This window comes from Panthera onca, chromosome A1 (assembly GCF_046562875.1).
Source record: "Panthera onca isolate mPanOnc1 chromosome A1, mPanOnc1 haplotype 2, whole genome shotgun sequence".
NCBI classification, from domain to species: Eukaryota; Metazoa; Chordata; class Mammalia; order Carnivora; family Felidae; genus Panthera; species Panthera onca.
In genome coordinates, this window is record NC_138339.1 from 148,871,886 (window position 1) to 148,893,372 (window position 21,487).

Sequence of the window (21,487 nt, forward strand, 5' to 3'; positions counted from 1 at the left end):
AGCTTAACTGACTGAGCCACCCAGGCACCCCTTGAAAAATACTTTCTATGCCTGAGGCACCTGGGTGGCTTAGTCGGTTAAGCCACTGACTCTTAATTTTGGCTTGGGTCATGATCTCAATGGTTCTTGAGTTCGAGCCCTGCGTCTGGCTCCATGTTGATAGTGTAGAGCCTACTTGGGATTCTCTCTCTCTCTCTCTCTCTCTCTCTCTTTGCTCCTCCCCAGCCTGTGCTCTCTCTTTCAAAATAAATAACTATGAAAAAAATATGCCTTTGTTGAAGTTCTCACTGAGTTCATCAACTCAGCTCTCAAGTTTGGTGACCATCTTTATGACTATTACTTTGAACTTTTTATCAAGTAAGTTACTTATCTCTGTTTCATGTAGTTCTTTTTCTGATGTTTTGCCTTTTTTTTTTTTTTTTAACATATCCCTCTGTTCTCTCATTTTGTTTGACTCTCTGTGTTTGTTTCTATGTATTACATAGGTCAGCCAAAGTCTCTTGGTCGTGAAAGCAGTGGCCTTGCATTGAAGGCATCCTGTTGTGCCCAGTAGTGCAATTTCCTGGGTTAGCAGAGCCAGGCACTTCTGGGATGTCCTCTGAGTTGGTTGTGAGCACCCTCCTGCTGTGGCTAGGTCACAACTGCTGTGGGTGTACTGATGGGTGAGGCTGGCCCCTGGTGTGGGAGGCTGCAGCTGCTGCAAGCACACTGGTGGGCACGGCTGGCCCTCAGCCCAGCTGTCTGCAATGACTGGTTGCAGTTACTGAGGACACACTGCTGGGCAGGACTGGCTCCCAGTATGGCTGGCTGAGAGGTCAGTGGTAGCTTCTGTGGGCATGCTGGTGGGTGTGATTAGCTCCCAGTGCAGCTGGCTCAGGGGACCAGCCACAGCTTCTGGCACAGTGCTGGTGGGTGGGGCTGGCTTTTCCCTTTCTTGGGGCAGGAGCTGCTTTGCTGGGGGGCACTGTTTTTCACCAGGTGTGGTGTGGCAGTGGTCGCTTTGTGGGGGACGCTAGTCTGAGCTGAGGCTGCCTGCCAGGTGTGGCAAGGTGAGATCTGCCTTGGCGGAGTGCCTGCTAGGGCAGGAGGGTTGGATGGGGCAGCTCTACAGGTGAAAACCAGGTGGGGTGAGTGGTGCTAGCAAGGTAGGTGGAGAGAACGAGCTCCCACAAGTGTCTGGCTAGCTAGGCTGAAGGAGGGCATGAAAAATGGTGCCCCAAAACACTTCTGTTCCCAAAGAAAGTTTCTGCAGATCCCTGCCCCTCTGGCACATGCCCTAAAATTAGTTAGTAAATCTTCACATATAACCTAGGTGCTTTTCAAACTGCTGCCTCTGTGCTGGGTCTTGGGCTGAGGTACATAGCATGCCGGCCTTTTAAGAGCAGTCTCAAATTCCTGTAGTCCTCCAGGTGTCCTGGGGTCCCAGGTGTTGCTGAGTCTCCACTGATTTTCATAGCCACATGTTATGGGGGCTCATCTTCCCAGTGTGGGCCCTCAGACCCAGGGGTGCCGGATGTGGGAGTGATCACCTCACTCTTCAGGGAGGACCTCTGTGCCTATTATATCCCTCCTGCTTGTGGCTTGCTCTGCTGGGAGTCTGGCTCCCTACCCATGCTCTGTCCCTCCTATCCTTCCCAATGTGATCTCCTTATGTCTTTATCTGTGGAAGAGCTGTTCTGTCAGTGCCTGGACCTGTCTATGGAAGGGGGTGAGCACAGCATCCTCCTCCTCCACCGTCTTCCTGAGGTCTCTAGTAGGTAACCTTTTCATTTTGTTGATGGTTTCCTTTGCTGTGCAGAATGCCTGTATGTTTATTTTGCTAATTTCCCCATCAGGTAGTCAGTCATTTTTTCTTTTCTTTTTTTTTTTCTGAATAGACATCCTTTGTCAGATATAAGTACCGCATGTGTCTTCTTCCAAAATAATCTATTCTGATTAACAGAATTTCTTCATTTTAGTGTGGACCACACTTTTATTTTACGGCTTTTTGAGTCCTGTTTAAGAAATCTTTGCCTATCCTAAGGTTTTGAAGATTGTTTAGAAGCTTCATTGTTTTGCCGTTCACACTTAAGTCTATGCTCCATTTCAAATTAATTTTTGAGTGTGGTATGAAGTTGGAATCAAGATTCATTTTTTCTTTATAGATATTCAGTTGACCCAGCACCATTTATTGAAAAGCCTGTTTTTATCTTTACTGCTATACAGTGCTACCTTTGATGTGAATCAGGTGTCGATAAAATGCATGGTTGTTTGGGACTATATACTGCTCTGCTAAGCTATTTGTCCATCCTTCCATCAATAACTCAGTCTTAATTACCATACCTTTCTAAAAAGTCTTAACATCATTTCTATAAGTCCTCTCACTTTATCATTCTTTACGATTGTCTTGCTATTCTTGGCTCTTTTCATTTCCACATAAATTTTATAAATCAGTTTGCCAAGTTATATGCACACACACACATACACACCCCTACTGGGATCTGATGAAAACTGCAGTGAATCTAGGGGCACCTGGGTGGCTCAGCTTGTTAAGCAACTAACTCTTGATTTCAGCTCAGGTCATGATCTCGTAGTTCCTGAGACCAAGCTCCGTGAGGAGACTGCTTGGGATTCTCCCTCTCCCACTCCCTCTGTCCCTTCCCAGCTTGAGCACATGCTCTCTCTCTCTCAAAATAAATAAGTAAACTTAAAAAAAAAAAAAAAACTGCAGTGAATCTATAGATCAATTTGGGAAGAATTAACATCTTTACAACATTGAGTCTTACACACTATCAACCTGGTATACTCATTTATTTCTCTCTATAATGCTTAATATTTTTTTGTGTGTAGAAGGCTTGCACATTTTCTTTTAGATTTATTCATCAGTATTTGATGTTTATTTGATGCCTTGGTAAATGGTACCTTTTAAAAATTTTCATTTTATTTGCTTATTGTTGGTATATAGAAGCACAATTAACCCTGCTAAATTTACTTATTCATTTTAAGAGTTTATTTGTGGAATCTTTTGGATTTTCTATATATACTACTATGTTGTCTATAAGTAGTGAGTTTTATTTGTTCCTTTCCAATCCTCACATCTTTTATATTTTTGGTTCCTTTAGCATAATGGCTAAGACTGCTAATATGATATTGAAAGAGATAGTCACAACAGGTATCCTGATTTCCAATCTTAGGGAAAAGTTTTTAATATTTCATCATTAAATATGATGCTTGCTGTAGTTTTGAAAATACACATTATTAGGTTAAGGAAGTGTTCTTTTTCTAGTTTGCTGAATGTTCTCCTTTCTTTGCTTGTCCCTCCCTTTCTCCCTCTCTGCTTGCTCTCTCCCTCGCTCCTTCCCTCCCTTCCTTCCTCCCTCCCTCCCTTTCTTCCCTTCCCTTTCCTTCCTTTCTTTTTTAATTTTAAGTAATCTCTACACCCAATGTGAGGCTTGAACTCACAACCCTGAGATCATGCTCTTCAGACTGTGCCAGCCAGGTGCCCTAAACACTCTTTTAAAATCAGGAATGAATGTTGAATTTTTAACAAGTGCTTTGTCTATATCTATTAAACATGACTTTCCACTTTTATTCTGTTAATGTGTTGAATCACACTGATTTTCAACCTTGCAGTTTTTAAAAAATTTTATTTATTTATTTTGAGGTGGGGGAGGGTCAGAGAGAGAGAGAGAGAGGGAGAGAGGAAGAATCCCAAGCAGGTTCTGCACTATCAGTGCTAAGATTGACGTGGGGCTCGAACTCATGAACAGTGAGATTATGATCTGAGCAGAAATCAAGAGTCAGATGCTCAACCAACTGAGCCGCTCAGGCTCTCCTAACCTGGCAGTTTTTAATGAATCCAACTTGGTTGCAATTTTTTCCTATTTATATATTGTCAGATTCATTGAGCTAATATTTTATTTAGTGTATTTGCATCTGTAATCATAAAAGAAATTAACCTGTAATTTTTCCTTTTTTTGGTAATATCCTTTTTTATAATTTGGTAGTAATGGTATACTAGTCTCAATGAAAGTCTTGGGAAGTTTTCTTCTTTTTCTCTTCTCTGGATAAATCTGTGTAAGATTGGTGTCATTTCCTCCTGAAATGTTAGAGAGAATTCACCACTGACACCATGTAAGCCTAGAGCTTTTCTCTGGGGGATGATTTTTAAACTCCTGATTTAATTTATTGCCTAGATACAGAATTCAAATTTCCAATTTTTTCTTGTGTCAATTTTGGTACTTTGCATTTTTTCAGGGGTTTGTCTGTTTCGTTTAAATTTCAGAATTTACTAACATAAAGTTGTCATAATATCCTTTTATAATTTTTTATTGTAAAAAACACAGAATATTAAATTTGCCATCTTAACTATTTTTAAGTGTATAGTTCAATAGTGTTGAGTGTATTCACATTGCTGTGAAACATACTTCCAGAACTTTTCATCTTGCAAATCTGAAACTCTGTATCCATTAAACAACTTCCTTTTCCCTCCTTCCACCAGCCCTGGTAACCACCATTCTATTTTCTATTTTTATAAACTTTATTATTATTTATTTTCATGCGTAGGCTCTATAGTGATGCCCCCTTTTCATCCCTTATATTGGTCATTTGGGTCTTTTATCTTGATAGCAGAGATTTGTTAGTTTTATTACTAGCCTTTTTAAAGAAACAACTTTGTGCTTGGTTGATTTTTTTCTATTGTAGATTTGTTTTCCATTGAATTCATCTATGATCTTTAGTATTTTCTTCATTTGATTTAGTTTGCTGGTTTTTATTTGGGAGGAATGCTTAGAACACTGAGTTCTAGCTTTTTTCTGTTCTAATATATGCATTTTAGGTCACAGATTTTCCTCTAAACGACTTTACTGGTATTACACAAATTTTGATATGTCATATTTATATCCATATTCAATTAAACATTTTAAAGTGATTTCCACTGCAATTTCTTCTCTGACTTATAAGCTTTTTAGAAATATATATATAGAAACATATATATATAAATATATATATATATATATATATACACACACACACACACACACACACACACATCTATTTTAATATTTATTTATTTATTTTTGAGAGAAAGAGAGCTTGAGTGGGGAAGGGGCAGAGAGAGGGGGACAGAGGATACAAAGCAGGCTCCATGCTGACAACAGTGACCCTCACATGTGGGGCTTGAACTCACAAACTGTGAGATCACGACCTGAGCTGAAGTCGGACACTCAACCTACTGAGGCACCCAGGCGCCCCTAGAAATATATTAATTGAGGGGTGCTTGGTGTGTTCAGTGGGTGGAGCATACACTCTTGATCTTGGGGTTGTGGGTTCGAGCCTCATATTGGGTGTAGAGATTAAAAAAATAAAATCTTAAAAAAAGGTAGTATATTACTTGATTCCAAATGTCTAGGGATCATTCTAATTACCGTTTCATTATTGATTTTTAACTTAATTTCACTGGTTAGAAAACATACTCTATATGATTTCAATCTTATATGTTTGTTGAAATTTGCTTTATCTCGCAGTACATGGTCTATTTTAGTAAGTGATTTATATGCACTTGAAAATAATATATATCCTGTAGTTGATGAGTGCTATATATATGTCAATTACATCCTTGTTAATGGTGTTGTTCGAATCTAGATCCTTGACGAGTATTTGCTTGTTAAAAACAGATGTGTATAAACTTCCCAATATATGATGTTGGAATTGTTAGTTCTTTTAGATGTCAATTTTTGCTTCATATATTTTGAGCATATATTAGGTACATAAATTTATAATTGTTTTCTTCACGATGGATTAACTTTTTCATCATTATGAGATGTCCCTCTTTATCTTAAGGCATATTTGTCTGATATTTATACAGCAATGATTTTCTTTTGGTTAATGTTTACATGATCTATATTTTTCTATCATTGTATTTTCAACAGTCCCGCCTCCTTAAAGAAGTGTCACACATATAGATGTGCATGTGTGTTTATAAATTTTAATTCTAGTCTATCTTTGCATTTGAGTAATCATTTTATATTCATTACTGACAAATTGAGATTTAAATTTATCATTTTATTGTTTTTTATTTGCCCCTCCTGTTCCATGTTCCTTTCCTCTTTTTTATTTTTAATGTTTATTTTTGAGAGAGACGGGGGGGGGGGGGGGGGGAGGGGCAGAAAGAGAGGGAGACACAGAAACCCAAGCAGGCTCTAGACTTTGAGCTGTCAGCACAGAGCCTGATGCAGGGCTTGAACCCGTGAACTGTGAGATCATGACCTGAGTGTAAGTCAGATACTTAACCAACTGAGCCACCCAGGCGCCCCTATTTTTATTTTTTAAGCAATTAAAGTTTTTTTTAATGTTTATTCAATTTTGAGAGACAGAGAGACAGAGGGTGAATGGGGAAGGGGCAGAGAGAGAGAGAGATACAGAATCTGAAACAGGTTCCAGGCTCTGGGCTGTCAGCACAGAGCCTGACATGAGGCTTGAACCCACCAGCCATTAAGATCATGACCTGAGCCGAAGTTGGGACACTTAACTGACTGAGCCACTCAGGTGCCCCTAAGCAATTTTTTAAAGTGCATTTATCTTGAGAAAGGGAGAAAGGGGGAGAGGGAGAGAGAGAAAGAGAAAGAGAGAGAAAGAAAATGAGCGGGGTAGGGACTGGGAGACAGAGAGAGAATCCCAAGCAGGCTCTGTACTGTCAGTGTGGAGCCCAACACAGGCCTCAAACTCACAAACCGTGAGATCATGACCTGAGCCGACATCAACTGTCGACGCTCAACTGACTGAGCCACCCAGGCCTCCCTCCTCTATTTTAAAAAAAATATTTCTTCTTTTGGATAATTTTGTCATTCTATTTTTACCTCTATAAGTTTATTATATATTATTTTCCTATTCTTTCAGTGGCTGTGCTAGTCTAGAGACTATTTTACTACTGTTTTTAGTTGTCACCCTGATCACAACATGTATCTTTGATTTATTAAAGTCTTAATACAAATCAGTATTTTTACTTACTCCTGGGCAATGCAAATATCTAAAGAGCACTTTTACCCTCTTCTACCTTTTGTGCAACTGATGTCAGGTAATCTCCACAGGACATTACTACTGAGAGTTTTATACATCAACTGTCATTCAGGTTAACCAGTATCTACCATTTTCTCTCTCTTTAATCTTCCCGCACCTCCATGTTCCTGTATGGAATAACTGTCCTTCCTCCTGAAGAATTCCCCCTCGGTATTTGTGTTTGTTGGAAAACGGCTTGTTTGTCTGTTTTTTATTCATTATTTTTGGAATGAAGCATTTCATTTATTTTATTTTTTACTGAAGTATACTTGACATACAATGTTATATGGGTGTCAGATGTACAACAGTGAGTGATTCAACAACCCTACAAATTATGTAATGCTCACCACAGTGTAGTTACCATCTGTTAGCACACAAAGTTATTACAGTTATTATTGACTGTATTCCCTATGCTGTACTTTTCATCCTTGTGAATTATTTTATACGTATTTATTTCTGATGGATTTTTTCCTAGGTATTTAGGTTGAGAGGGTTTTTTTCCCCGCTAACACTTCATGTCACTGTTTTATGGTTTTCATTGTTTGTCAAGACACCAACTATCAGTCTATTGCTATCAGTTCTATCAGTTCTATTGCTACTTTAAAAGTAACATATCTCATATTGAAGAAGGAAAAACAAAGCTGGAGGACTCATACTTCTTGATCTCAAAGCTACTATAAAAGTACGGTAATATAGTGTGGCATTAGCATAAAGATAGATCAATGAAGTACAATTGAGAATGTACAAACTCATATATTACGTTTTTTTAAATTAAAAAAAATTTGTTTAACGGTTATTTATTTTGAGAGAGGCAGCATGAATGGGGAAAGGGCAGAGAGAGAGGGAGACACAGAATCTGAAACAGGCTCCAGGCTCTGAGCTGTCAGCACAGAGCCCGATGCGGGGCTCCAACTCACAGACCACAAGATCATGATGTGGGCCAAAGTCGGACGCTCAACCAACTGAGCCACTCAGATACCTCTGCTCGTATTTTAACAAGGGTGCCAAGACCCTTCAAAGGGGGAAAGAAGAAAGAATAATCTCTTCCAAAAGTACTGGAACAAATGGATATCCACATGCAAAAGAATGAAGTTGGACCCTTACCTCACACTAATACATAAATATTAACCCAAAATGGATCACACACCTAAATGTAAGAGCTAAAGTTGAAAGTTTTTGTGACCTTGAATTAGGCAATTGTTTCTTAGATATGACACCTAAAGCACAAGCTACCAGAGAAAATACAGACAAATTGGACTCAATCAAAATTAAAATTTTGTACTTTGTCTTTTTTTTTTTAAAGTAGGCTTCACACCCAGCACAGAGCCCAGTACACAGCTTGAACTCACAACCTGAGTTCAAGACCTAAGCCTTGAAATGACTTTTTTTTTTTTTTTTTTTTTAAAGAAAACAGCAAGTGTTGATGAAGATGTAGAGAAACTGGAACTCTTGTACATTGATGGTGGGAATGGTGACCATAGGACCCAGCGATTCCACACCCAGGTATATACCTAAAAGAATTGGAGAGAGAGATGCAAACAGATTCTTGTACACTAATTCAGAGCAGCATTATTCACCATAGCCAAAAGGTGGAAGCAGCCAAAATGCCCATCAACAGATGAGTGGATGAACAAATTATAGTGTGTATATATGTACACACACACACACACACACACACACACACACACACACACTGGACTATTAGCCATAAAAAGGCATGAAGTACGTGTTAAATATGGATGGTTCCTGAAAACATCATGCTAAGTGAAAGAAGACAGACAAACGATTACATAATTTGTATGATTCCATTTACATGGCAGATCTAGAATAGGTATATCCACAGACAGAACACAGATAGGTATTTTCCTGGGGCTGGAGGGGAAGGTGGAATGAGAAGCGACTACTTAATAGGCAGAGGTTTGCTTTTTGGGGTGATAAAAGCTTTTTATAACTGGACAGAGGCGGTGGTTACACAACACTGTGAATATACTAAGTACCATTATTCACTTTAAAGCGGTTAACTTGATGTTATGTGAATTTCTTCTCAATCAAAAAGCAGTAATATATTGTGGCGCCTGAGTGGCTCAGTTGGTTAAGTGTCTGACTTCAGCTCAGGTCATGATCTCGCAGTGCATGGGTTCGAGCCTCGCATCAGGCTCTGTGCTGACAGCTCAGAGCCTAGAGCCTGCTTTGGACTCTGTGTCTGCCTCTCTCTCTGTCCCTCCCCCACTCACACTCTGTCTCTCTCTGTATCTCTCTCAAAAATAAAGACATTAAAAACAAATTTTAAAAAAAGCAGTAATATATCTTTTTTCTCTGCTTTAAAGTTTTTGCTTTTCTTTTTTGTTTTACAATGACATATGTTAGTGTGTTTTACTTGAATCTGTGGTTTGATGTCTGTCAGTTTTGGAAAATTCTCAGCCATTTTCTCTTCTAATATTGCTTCTGCCTCAATCTATCTCTTTTCCTTCTATAACCTGAATTACATGTATGTTAGATTTTTTGTCATCATCATCTAAATTCTCTTGTGACCTTTTTTGTATTTTCTTTCTCTTTTTCCTTTTGTGCTTCAGGTTGAATATTTTCTCCTGACCTGTTTTCCAGTTCACAAATCCTTTCTTCAGTTATATTTAAGTTGATATTAAACCTTCTGTGAGGTTCCTACTTTCAGTCCTCACATTTCCATTTATCTTTTTTTTTTTTTTTGCTGCTTCCATTATTTCTGAAATTATCCATCTTGTTATCAGTTTCCTGTACATACTTGAAGTTATTTTAAAGTCTATTATATTTCTGATATTTGTATTTCTGTGGATCTACTATTCTTTGTTTTTCCTGTTTTTTGGTTGTTTGGTCTTCTAGTATGTCTGGTATTTTTGATGGCTTGTTGGACAGTACATATGAAAACTGTAGAGATAATCTGAGGCTGCTGCTGGTGGTATCCTCCTCTGGAGGATTTTCTATTGGGAAGGGACATATCACTTAGGCTATGGACATATCCTTCCATCCAATTAGAAATTAAGCAGATTCAAAGTTAGGCTTCAGTCTTTGAGAGGGTTAGTCAAATTCTGGTTCAACCTGTATCTAGTTCAAGGGTATAGCCCTTTGGGGATCCCAGTGGAAAGCCTAGGGTGCTTATCAGGGCTCCTTGTTCTTGGTGTGCTCTGAACTCCAAGTTACTGTCTCACAAGTCCAGTAAGACTGCCTGAGCTCTCCTCAGTCATTCACCCCCACATTCTGGTCACTTCTCAGCCATTGTTTACCAACTGGAAAATGCTTCAAAAAGAAAAGCAGTGTTGAACATTGGGTTCATATTGCCATACTTCCCTTTCCTCTGTGTTCTTGGCTCCTCAAGTTCTCACCACACTGATAGCTCTTCAATGCCTTAAAATAGAACATTAAAAAGATGCTTTTTCCAGATTCTCTGTTGTGCTTGGTATGATGTTGGAAGTACAAGCTAGTATGACATTAGCAGAAGCAGAAATGTGATCAACTTATTATTGATGACTTAGAGCCCCCATTCATGTGGCTTACAATCTTTCAGAAGTTTTCTTCAGAATCCTGAAATTGATTAATGCCATTAAAAAAGAAAAGAGACTTTGTAATTCCCTGAAAAATGTAAGTACTTTAATTATTATGGGGTTTTTCTATTTGCTGTCTTATATCTTTCTTCCCCAATTAGACCATAAACTTATGGGTACAATTCAGATGGATTTTATCTCTGTCTTTTCACATTATGCCAGCAAATACTCTACAGAATTGAATTGATTAGGATGCACACTATCCCGATCACATCACTAATTTGTGTCCAGATAGTTTTAACTTGGAACTCCCCTAGCATGACATAAAGAGGGATTTTGCACTAAGAAACAGACAAGAGGGGTGCCTGGCTGGCTCAGCCGGAAAAGCATGATTCTTGATCTGGAGGTCATGAGGTTGAGCCCCATGCTGAGTGCAGAGATTACTAAAAGTGGTATATAAACTTAAAGAAAAAAAGGAAACAGAAAAGAAGCTAGAAATTAACCACCAATTGCTATTTCTGTGTATCACTGATTTTAGTTGTTATATAGCCTTTGTAAAGATTATAAAGACTTAAAACAACTGAAATATTCATCAATCGAGAATTGATTCAATATACAAAGCATCTGTCAATATTAAAGAGAATGAGGCAGACAGATCCACAGGCACTGATATGGAATAATCTCCAAATACTGGGCAAGAAGAAAATTATAGTCTATATGTTCTTTTTTGGCAAACCTATTGCTTCCTGTATTCTTGGTCTCAAACTGTGTTAAGTACTTGTTTTCTGATTCCGTTCTAGCAAAGAAGCCTGTCTCTGCTTTGAAACTGCAAGCTTTTGTGAGAAGAAATTTTAGGCAAACTTAAGGGAGTTGTTGATGTAGTTGCAAAAAGGGAACAGAAAACTGTAGAGTAGAGCCATTTAGGAGAACCTTGCAAGGTTAAGCTGAAGACAGAAAGCATTCACAAAAGCACAAGTCCTAATTGCTTACAAATGTAAATGTTAGAGCATCTTGCAACAGTGTGAGGTCTGGAGACTTCTGGACTTAAATGGTATAAAGTTTTCTTCAATGATGTTACATTCATTCTTAAATTACCTGATGCTAGGGGCACCTGGGTGGCTCAGTCTGTTAAGCATCCGACTTTGGCTCAGGCATGATCTCATGGTTTGTGAGTTCAAACCCTACGTTAGGTTCTGTGCTGACAGCTTGGAGCCTGGATCCTACTTCAGATTCTGTGTCTCCCTCTCTCTCTGCCCCTCCCCTGCTTGCACTCTGTCTCTCTCTAAAATAAACATTAAAAAATTAAAAAAAAAATACCTGATGCTAATTTGTTGCTATGGATAACCGTATTCCCACTGTCATCTGTGGCCCTCTTCTGTAGCTATAAGGTAGGGATTCTTTTGTTTGGCAGAAAGGCTGAAAAATGTCTTTTTTTTTTTTTAACCTTTGGGCTTAAGGAAATTTAATAGATCAGTGACCAATTCATAACTTGTTCTAAAACTATGCGCAGAAGAGATTTTGTCGGGGAAGGACAATATGTAGATTAAGCTAACAATTATAAAGGTATGTATGAAAAAATATGCTTATATATGCACAAAATCTCTCTGCAAGTGCACACGTAAAACTTAGGCAACAGAGATTGCTGGGAGAACACTGAGGACTGCATCAGAGTGGGAGGGAGATGTACCTTCACCTTATACCCTTTTGTACTATTTTGACTTTTTTTTTTTTTTACCATTTGCATTTTATTCAGGAAAATAATTTAAGATGATTTTTAAGTACAAGAAAAAGGGTTGAAGGGGGAAATTTTAAATTTATGTATAATTTCACAACAATACTGCAAGACAGATGTGTTATTCTTATTTCAGAGAGAGGAAAATGGATGCTCAGAGGTGAAATAACTACCTCAAAATCATAAAGCTAGAGCTGGAATCCAGGTAAAGCAGAATCCAAAGCAAAGGCATCTTTCAGTTTTGTACTCTTAAATGTTTATTTATGTGTGTTGAGAGAGAGAGAGAGAGAGACAAAGAGTACGAGGAAGCAGAGACAGAGGGAGATAAAATCCCAAGCAGGCTTGATGCTCAGCACAGAGCCTGATGCGGGCCTCAATCCCATGAACCATGAGATCTTGACCTGAGTCAAAATCAAAAGTCAGATGCTTAACTGACTGAGCCACCCAGGTGCCCCACGGTTTTATACTCTTAACACAAAAATACTTTAGATGGTAGTTATGATCAAACTGCAAAAAAAAAAAACCACAAAAAAAACAATATAATTACATTTAGTCAATATATTTAATTAATTAGTACAATTCAAATTCCTTAGATGCAATACTATTGACCGATTGAAGTTTTTTTTTCTTTAACGTTTATTTATTTTTTGGGAGGGAGGGAGGGAGGGAGGAGAGAGAGAGAGAGACAGAAAGAGAGAAAGAGAGATAGAGAGAGAAGCAGAGAGAGAAGGAGTCACAGAATCCAAAGCAGGCTCCAGGCTCTGAGCTGTCAGCACAGAGCCCGATGCAGGACTTGAACTCACAAGCTGTGAGATCATGACCTGAGCTGAAGTTGGACACTTAACCAACTAAGCCACCCAGGAACCTAACCAATTTAAGCTTTTTATTCCGTATAAGAAATGGCTACAATAAATGAGAAGGTATACTTTTTCTAAGGCAATCAAAATTCAATTAAAATTTAAAAACTTTCCAAGGACTTTACAAAAAAAAAAATCACTTTGATTAAAAAAAAAATCACAATGTTGCTACTGCTTCTCTTTCTTTTCCAGAAATTCCAAAAAGATTATTACACCAGTGAAGACAGACAAGTCAACTTGAATGCTATTACCAACAGACCAGCTTGATAACTGAAGGACCCGGCAAATTATAAGGATTGCTCTCACTACAGAATCCTCCCTGTGTTCCTATAATTAATGTTACAGTATAATCTACAAAACTGTACCTTGTGCCTTCTTATAGAAATTAGACCATGCTCAAGTCTTCTTTATCCTGAGGCATCAAGAATTCCCTTGGAGTGAGGCTCCAGAGGGCAGGAGGGGGTCTCCTATCCCCCTTCCCAGAGCCCTCGTGTTCTATTTTCTCCTTATTTCTAGTCCCCTGCTGCAGGCCCTATCTCCAGATCAGGCAGATATATTTGCTCCTATGCGGTACAGCTTTGTTTTATCGCTATGCCTTAGGCTTACTGGTGGCTGCAGCCTATTGAAAGTGATAAATGACTAGAATTTTCACATAAAGCTTTCTTCTTATAAATCAGGAATTGGTGCTTGAGGCAAGACAGCCTTTCCAACAGTCTTTTCAAAAGGCTGCTAGAGTTCTCACCTGGGCCTGGGACCTCTGTAGCCTCCAGGAAGATGAGTGCGTGCTGGCTGAACAGGAGGGAAAGGCAGTGGTGCCCAGTGGACCGAACATTGAACAGAAGACCAGTTGCAAAACCTCAGCAGGGCGGGGCCTTCCCTGGGCTGGAGGACGCCTGTGCAAGGCTTTCCCATCACCAACACCCCGAGGCACTTTTTAGGGATCAGTGCTTTTCATGTAAGAAAGGAAGCAACAGATACTACTGGGGAATACTATGTGCCAGGCACTTGCACAAGCCCCGTCCTCACTCTCCCGGCTCTGTATGGCTGCTACTGTGACTTAAACTCAGGGGCAAGACGTTGAGGCTGGAGGAGGCTATGTGACTGACCCAGCCAGGAAGGGGGCTGGTCCAGGCTCATAGCCCAGCTGCCGGACCGCACATTTGAATGTGGTGCAGATCATGTCAACCTCAACACCCAGGGGTTGCCTGCTTTGTGTGTCCATTCATCGAGCTGGCAGAGTAGGTGAGGTATGCAGAGAGGTAATGGAAATTCAGTGTCTTGCCCCAGGCTTAGCAGGGCCAGGCCTCCATGGGAAGCTAAATTCTCTGTGCTGTGGCTGTGAACCTCCTCACCTGTCCCTGGCTGTTTGTGCTGACTCCCAGCTAAGGAGGACTCCACTCCGGAGCCCAGTTCCATGTGGGAGCCTGAGTTCCAAGGGGGCATTTATACCTGCCTAGCAGTAAATGATGTTTGAAGAGTGTAGGTGACTCTGCCTGTTGCTCGGCAGCAGGAGCGCCTGCCCTGTGGAGACAGGACTCTGATGTTTCGTAGCTATTTGCAGTCTCGGGTCCCACTTGTTGGCACTGTACCGGGATCTGAGTGATGTTTCAAATGCCATTGGGATTACGCTTTCGTTTTTGCCTCTATAAACCTCCCCAACCCCTAAGATGCAGCTCTCCTCTACTGTAGTTAGGTTACACAAGTCACCAGAAGCTAGGTGCTAGAAATTCGGCCTTTCTGGGTCTGAAAAAAAGTAAATTGTGCCTTTGAATTCTGAAAGACCCTTCACCGTCCACCTGTTTAGGCTGGTCTTGTTTCAGCCATGTGTGGTGTGTGGTGTGTGGTGGCGGGGTGTGGGGATCATGAGTAAAGAAGCCTCTTGGAAGGAGAGGTCACGTCAGGGCCACCTCCGGCTGAGCGCCCCACTTCTGCCTCTGCACCCTGAGCTTAGGGGTGGCCTCCGCAGGGAAGGGCGCCATCTTGAGGCAGAGGGCAGAGACTCAGGGTGAGAGAACCCCTTTCCCTTCGGTCAGCAAGACCAACGTGTATTTTCCTCAAAAGGAACTTGTATGAAAACCTTGAAGGTAAAGGAAACAAGAGTAAGGGAACTGGGTATGTTTTGCAGACTTACTAGATTTCTCTTCAGTTTCCTGGAGCTCCCTCAGAGACTGGCCAGGCTCTTGCCACCAATTTTACACACCCATCCTGGGCATCTTTTCATTACTGAAGTGTGCTTTTACCCCTCCTTCTCAGCCTGTGCTCGGGTTTGGCAGCCACCCTCGCTCTTGTGACCTCTACCTGCCTTTTCCACTCCTCAGAAAAGACAATGCTTCCCCTCTCTGAGCTGTCTGCAGGTGCACTGGTGCAGCTCTCCTGTACGGATGCTCTCCTGTGCTGGATGAATTCTCCCTAGATGTCTCCTTACCCATGTGTTTCTAGAATCTTCTCATCATAGGCCCTACTGTTTTCAGCCTATTTCTTGCTTGCTGGCTTGTGTGCTAAAGCAGCTTCTGAGCCGTGCTGTTCTAAGCCGGCACCTCTACCTACTTTCTTTAGTGACTCCATTTATTTAATTTTAGGTTCCAGTCTGCAACTATTTCACTTTCCAAAAATGCATGAGCCTCCTTAAGGCTCCCCACTGGAAAAGCCACGGTCTGTAACAGCCCAGGACACCTCTCACCTGCTTGTGTCCTTAACCCCAGGCATCATACTTCTCAGCCTTTCCTACCACCGAGCATTGTGCACACAGGGCCCGTGGTCAGGATGCCCCGTGATCTGCCCTGCCACTTGATGAGCTTCTCTGAGGTGCAAAACAGAATGGGGTTTAAGAACACAGCCGTGGTAAGTTACTGGATTTCTCTAAACCTGTTTCCTTGTCTGTAACATGGGGGTTAACAAAAGGGTTGTTGCAAGGATTAAATGAGTTAATGTGTGAAATGCTTAAAAGAGTGAGTGCCTACCATATAGTAAGCACTAGATGTTAGCTATTATTGTGATTAATCATTAACTTTAAAAAGTGTGTGTATATACACACATGTACACAGAAAGAGTACGTGCATGCATGCACTAGCTCAGCCCTCAAATAGTTCCCTCTGTTCATGGTCCTGTTTCTTCCCTGAACCTTAGAATTCCATAAGAGTGAGAACCATGCACACTTTCCAAATGCTGGCCCAATGGTCTCAGGGCTGGAGTGTGGCTGGTGGTCAGGAACGTTATCCCTGGGCTGCTTCCGTTTCTGACTTTGCCACTTAATAGGTGAGCAATCTCCGGCCAAGTTTCTGGATATTCTCTAAGTTTCTTCATTTGCAAAAGAAGAAAGAACTATCCCTTCTCTGATTGGGATGTTGCCAAGATAAAGATTATCATGTATGTAAACCACTCAGCATGGTGCCTGCCACATCCTGGGAGATCTGGGGCTGCTGGTTTTTTCCTGCCCAGCTTCACAGCAGAGTTCTGGAATGGCAGTTTCTATCTCGACTGGATTCTTTGTTCTATTTCTTGCCATTAGGTTCTATTCTTAAACTGTCCTGATAAGGAATTTAACATAACTGAATATTTTTGTAGATAAAAAGTCAAAGAACCATCAGGATCTTTTCTCAACTATTTAAAAAGTCTACAGTTAAAAAAAAAAGTCTACAGTTACAACCCAGCTGGCTGAAGAGAAATTAGATTTAATCCCATGGGGCTTCAGCGGCTATAAATGTCTGAAGCCATCAGGTAGATGATCAGGGAACTGCTTTCCTGTGGAGGCTCTTTGGACTGTAGACTGTATTCTTACCCACCTTTTGTCTGTTGTAAACACTGAGTCTTCCTTGAAATAAAACTCTTGAGAAACACTTTTTACTTTTGGTATGTGTAGAAAACAAAAAGCAAAAACCACCTAATTCTTTAGGATTATAAAGTTTTCCAGTAAGGGCTTCAAAGTGAAATATCGATCTGTTCCAGACTAATTTCTGGTCATCTTCTAATTTTTAAAGTAGTAAACAAGAAATGACTCAACTTTATATATTTCTTCTATTCATAAAGCTGACTTCACTGTTGGTAGCGCTGTGACTGTGAAGAAATAAGCAACTGCCTTTGGATGATAATTTGAACTCTGATTCTAAGGAACCAAAGCCCATGTAAAGGATAACACGTGCAAACACATGCACACATATACAACATACCACCTTCAGAGTTAACAGAGACCAAGACTAATTGAAACATAAAAACTTAATGATGCCAATTAAACTTCAAAGCCATAAAACGGTAGGTTCAAATTTCAATGGCAGGTGACAAATCTTTCCTAAGACTGATGGAAAGCTCCATCCTGTTAATTCACTCATTTCATTTCTTAGCTCTTATAAACATTCTGTATTTGGCCCTGAAAAGCACCTACTATTTTAAAAAAGTCTTACTCTCTGCTAGGGCTTGAAACAATGTGAAAAGGCAAAAGCACATTAATAGAGACAGTAGCATTGTCATTAAACACTCTTACATCTCCTGCTTATGAAGGAAAATCACAACTCACCATAAATGGGAAGGAGAGCAAAGGGAACAAACTAGGTTAATTTTTACTGGAATAAAGTAAGGTGGGGAGGAACTATCTTACTAATTTATGAAAATACTGCTAGAAGAAAAAAATATTTTGTAGGTATTGAGGAAGAAGCCAACCTCAACATAGCCTGCTCTAGAGAATAAGGTTAAACACTCAGGTGAATTCTCTAGCATACAGAGTCGGCTGGAAATACCAGGAGAGCCACTGAACCAGTGAATCGCAAGGGATAAAGATGTACTAAATAACCTCTGCGGCTTCTGAAAATCCTTTAACTTACTCATGCACCTAACAACAGGGCCCCAGAATACATAAAGCAAAAACTGACATAATTGAAGGGAGAAACAATAATAGATTCAACAATAATCATTGGAATCTTCAGTACTCCACTTTCAATAACAGAACAGCTAGATCGAAGATAAAAGAGGAACAAGAAAATTGAACAACACTATTAAACAACTAGAGCTAACAGACATCTACGGAGCACTCCACCCTATAGCAGAATATGTATTTCTCTCAAGTGAACATGGAACATTCTCCAAGACAGACCATATGTTAGGTAATAAAACAAGCCTCAATATATTTAAAATGATTGAAATCATACAAAGTATATTTCCAACCACAATGTGATGAAATTAGAAATCTGTAAGAGAAGGAAATTTGGGCAGTTCACAAAGATGTGGCATTTAAGCAACATACTCCCCTAAACAACAAATGGGTCAAAAGAGAAATCACAGGGAAACTAGAAAAAAAAATTGGGATAACTGATATAAAACCCACAACATACCAAAACCCTATTGATGAACAAAACTGTGCTTAAATGAAAACTTACAGCTGTAAATAATTATATTAAAAAGAAGAAAGAGCTGAAGTTTTTCCACTTTAAGAGAGAAAAAAAGAGAAAGAAAAAACTAGGCCCAAACCAAGCAGCAGAAGAAAGTAACAAAGATCTGAGTAAAAATTAATTAAATACAAAATAGAAAAATTGGCAAATTAATGAAACCAAAAGTTAGTTCTTTGACAAGGTCAAAATTTGCAAACCTTTAGCTGAATTGACCAAGCAAAAAAGAAAGAAGACTCAAGTTACTAAAATCAGGGATGAAAGGGGACATTACTACCTACACTGCAGGAATAAAAAAGGATTACAAGGGAACCTTATAGACAATCATGTGCCAATGAATAAAATAAACTTGATGAAATGGACAATTACCTACAGAGATGCAAACTATAGGAACTGACTTAACTAGAAATAGAAAAGACCCGTAAAAACTAAAGACAGTGAGCCAGTAATCAAAAAACTTCCCACAAGGAAAAGTTCAGAGCCAGATGGCTTCACTGGTGAGTTTTACCAAACAAATGAGAATTAACACCAATCCTTCTCAAACTCTTTCAAAAAACAGCAGAGGAGGAAACACTTAATAATCATTATATGAGGCCAGCAGTACAGATACTAAAGCCAGAAAAAGAAATCACAAAATTATGGACCCATACCTCGTATGAATACAGATGCATAAACCCTCAGCAAATACTACCAAACTAAATTCTGCAACATATAAAAACATAATCCCACTGTGACCACTTGCCTGGGGATTTATCCCAGGAATGCAAGGTTGGCACAACACATGAAAATTGATCAATGTAATACATTAATGCAAAAAAGGACAAAACCTATAAAATAATCACAATAGGCACAGAAAAAGCATTTGACAAAATCCAAAACTCATGATAAAAACACTCAACAAGTTAGAAACAGAGAGGAACTTTTTCAATCTGATAAAGGGCATCTATGACAATCCCATAGCTAACATCATACTCAATGATGATAGTCTGAAAGCTTTCCCCCCAAGATAAGGAACAACACATGGATGCTGCTTGCACCACTTCTATTCAACATTCCACTAATGGAGGGTCTAGCCAGGGACAATTAAGCAAGAAAATGAAGTAAAACGCATTCAGATCAGAAAGAACATTAAATTATCTCTATTTGCAGATGATATGACCTCTTATATAGAAAATTCAAAGGCATCCACTAAAAGGCTATTAGAGCTAGCAAATGAGCTCAGCAAGGTTGCAAGAATAAAAAATCCATCATATTTCTACAGAAATTAAATAAATAAAAAGGCATCCTCTGTTCATGGATTGAAAGACTTAATACTGTTATGACACTACTACCTAAAATGATCTGCAGATTCAGCATAATCCTGATCAAAATCCCAGCTGGCATTTTTGCAGAGATTGAGAAACTGATCCTAAAATTCATATGGAAATGCAAGGGGCCTTGGATAGCCAAAACACTCTTGAAAAATAACAAAGTTGGAGGACTCACACTTCCCAATTTTAAAAACTTAGTACAAAGCAACAGCAATCAATATCATGTGATACTGACACAAGGACAGAAATGGACACCAATGGAATAGAATTGAGAGCCCAGACATAAACTCATATATTATGCTTAACTGATTTTTGACAAGGGTACCAAGACCTCCATGGGGGAAAGAATAATTTTTTCCAACAAATGGTACTGGGACAAATGGATAGCCACATGCAAAAGAATGAAGTTGGTCCCCTACCTCACACCATATACAAATTTTAACTCAAAATGAGTCAAAGACCTAAATATAAGAACTAACCTATAAAACTTATGTTAAATTTTGTTAAAAATTTGTTAAATTTCCTGTCATCTTGAATCAGGCAATGATTTTACACACATGATACCTAAAACACAAACCAAAGAAAAAGCCAGACAAACTGGACTCCATCAAAATGAAACACCTGTATTTTGAAAGTTACCACTGAGAAAGTGAACAACTTAAAGAATAGGATAAAATATTTGCAAATCATAGATAAGAGTCTAGTAATCTGGAATACATAAAGAACTCTTATAAGTTAACCACAAAAAAACAATCCAACTGAAAAAACAGGCAAAGGAGTCAAGCAGATCTTTCTCTAAAGACATTCCAGTGGCCAACAAGCACATGAAAAGCTGCCCAACATCAGTAGTCACTAGGGAAATGCAAATTAAAACCAAGTCAAAATGCAAATAATAAGGTGACATTTTGTACCCACTAGAAATGGCTAGAATTTTTTAAAAAGTTAAATAATAATAATGTGTTAGGAAGAAGAGAAATTGGAACTCTTGTACACTGCTGGTGGGCTATCCACTGCTATGGATAATAGCTTGGCAGTCTTTCAACAAGTTCTAGAGTTGCCATATGACCCAGCAATTCCACTCCCAGGGACACACCCAAGAGAACTGAAAGATACATTCACACAGAAACTTGTACAAAAGGTAGAAGCAACCCACATGTCCATTACTGGATGAACAAGATGTGGTATATTTATCCACACAATGGAATTATTATTCAGCCAGAAAGGATAAGTACTGATTCATGCTACAATATGGAAGAACTTGCAAATGTTATATTAAGTGAAAGAAGGCAGACACAAAAGGCTACACACTGAACAGTTCTATTTACATGAAATGTCCAGAATGGGTAAATCCACAGAGACAGAGAGTGGATTTGTGGTTTCCAAGCTGGCAGGGTGAGCGGTGACTGTTAATGGGTATAGGGCTTCTCTTAGGGGTGATGAAAATGTTCTAGAATTAGACAGTTGTGATGGTTGCACACCCTTGTGAATATACTGAAAACCACTGACATGGCTTATCCTTTAAAAGGGCAAATTTTATGGTATGTGAATTAAATCTCAACAAAATAGATAAAAATCTTCAACCCCTTACCAATTTGAGAATGACTGCTGTAGTGAACCCATTACTGATGGGATCAAATTCAGATGGGAATTTGGGAGTAAA

The 21,487-nt window shown here is 39.4% G+C and overlaps 2 protein-coding genes across 2 annotated transcripts in view; one reads left to right on the forward strand and one right to left on the reverse strand.

Annotated features, from left to right (window-relative positions):
- SQSTM1 (sequestosome 1) overlaps positions 1-21,487 on the forward strand; it is a 217,658-nt gene that overhangs the window by 110,577 nt on the left and 85,594 nt on the right. The window lies entirely within an intron of this gene.
- Positions 1-21,487, reverse strand: part of RNF130 (ring finger protein 130) — a 135,627-nt gene that overhangs the window by 4,592 nt on the left and 109,548 nt on the right. The gene's annotated exons all lie outside the window — the stretch shown is intronic.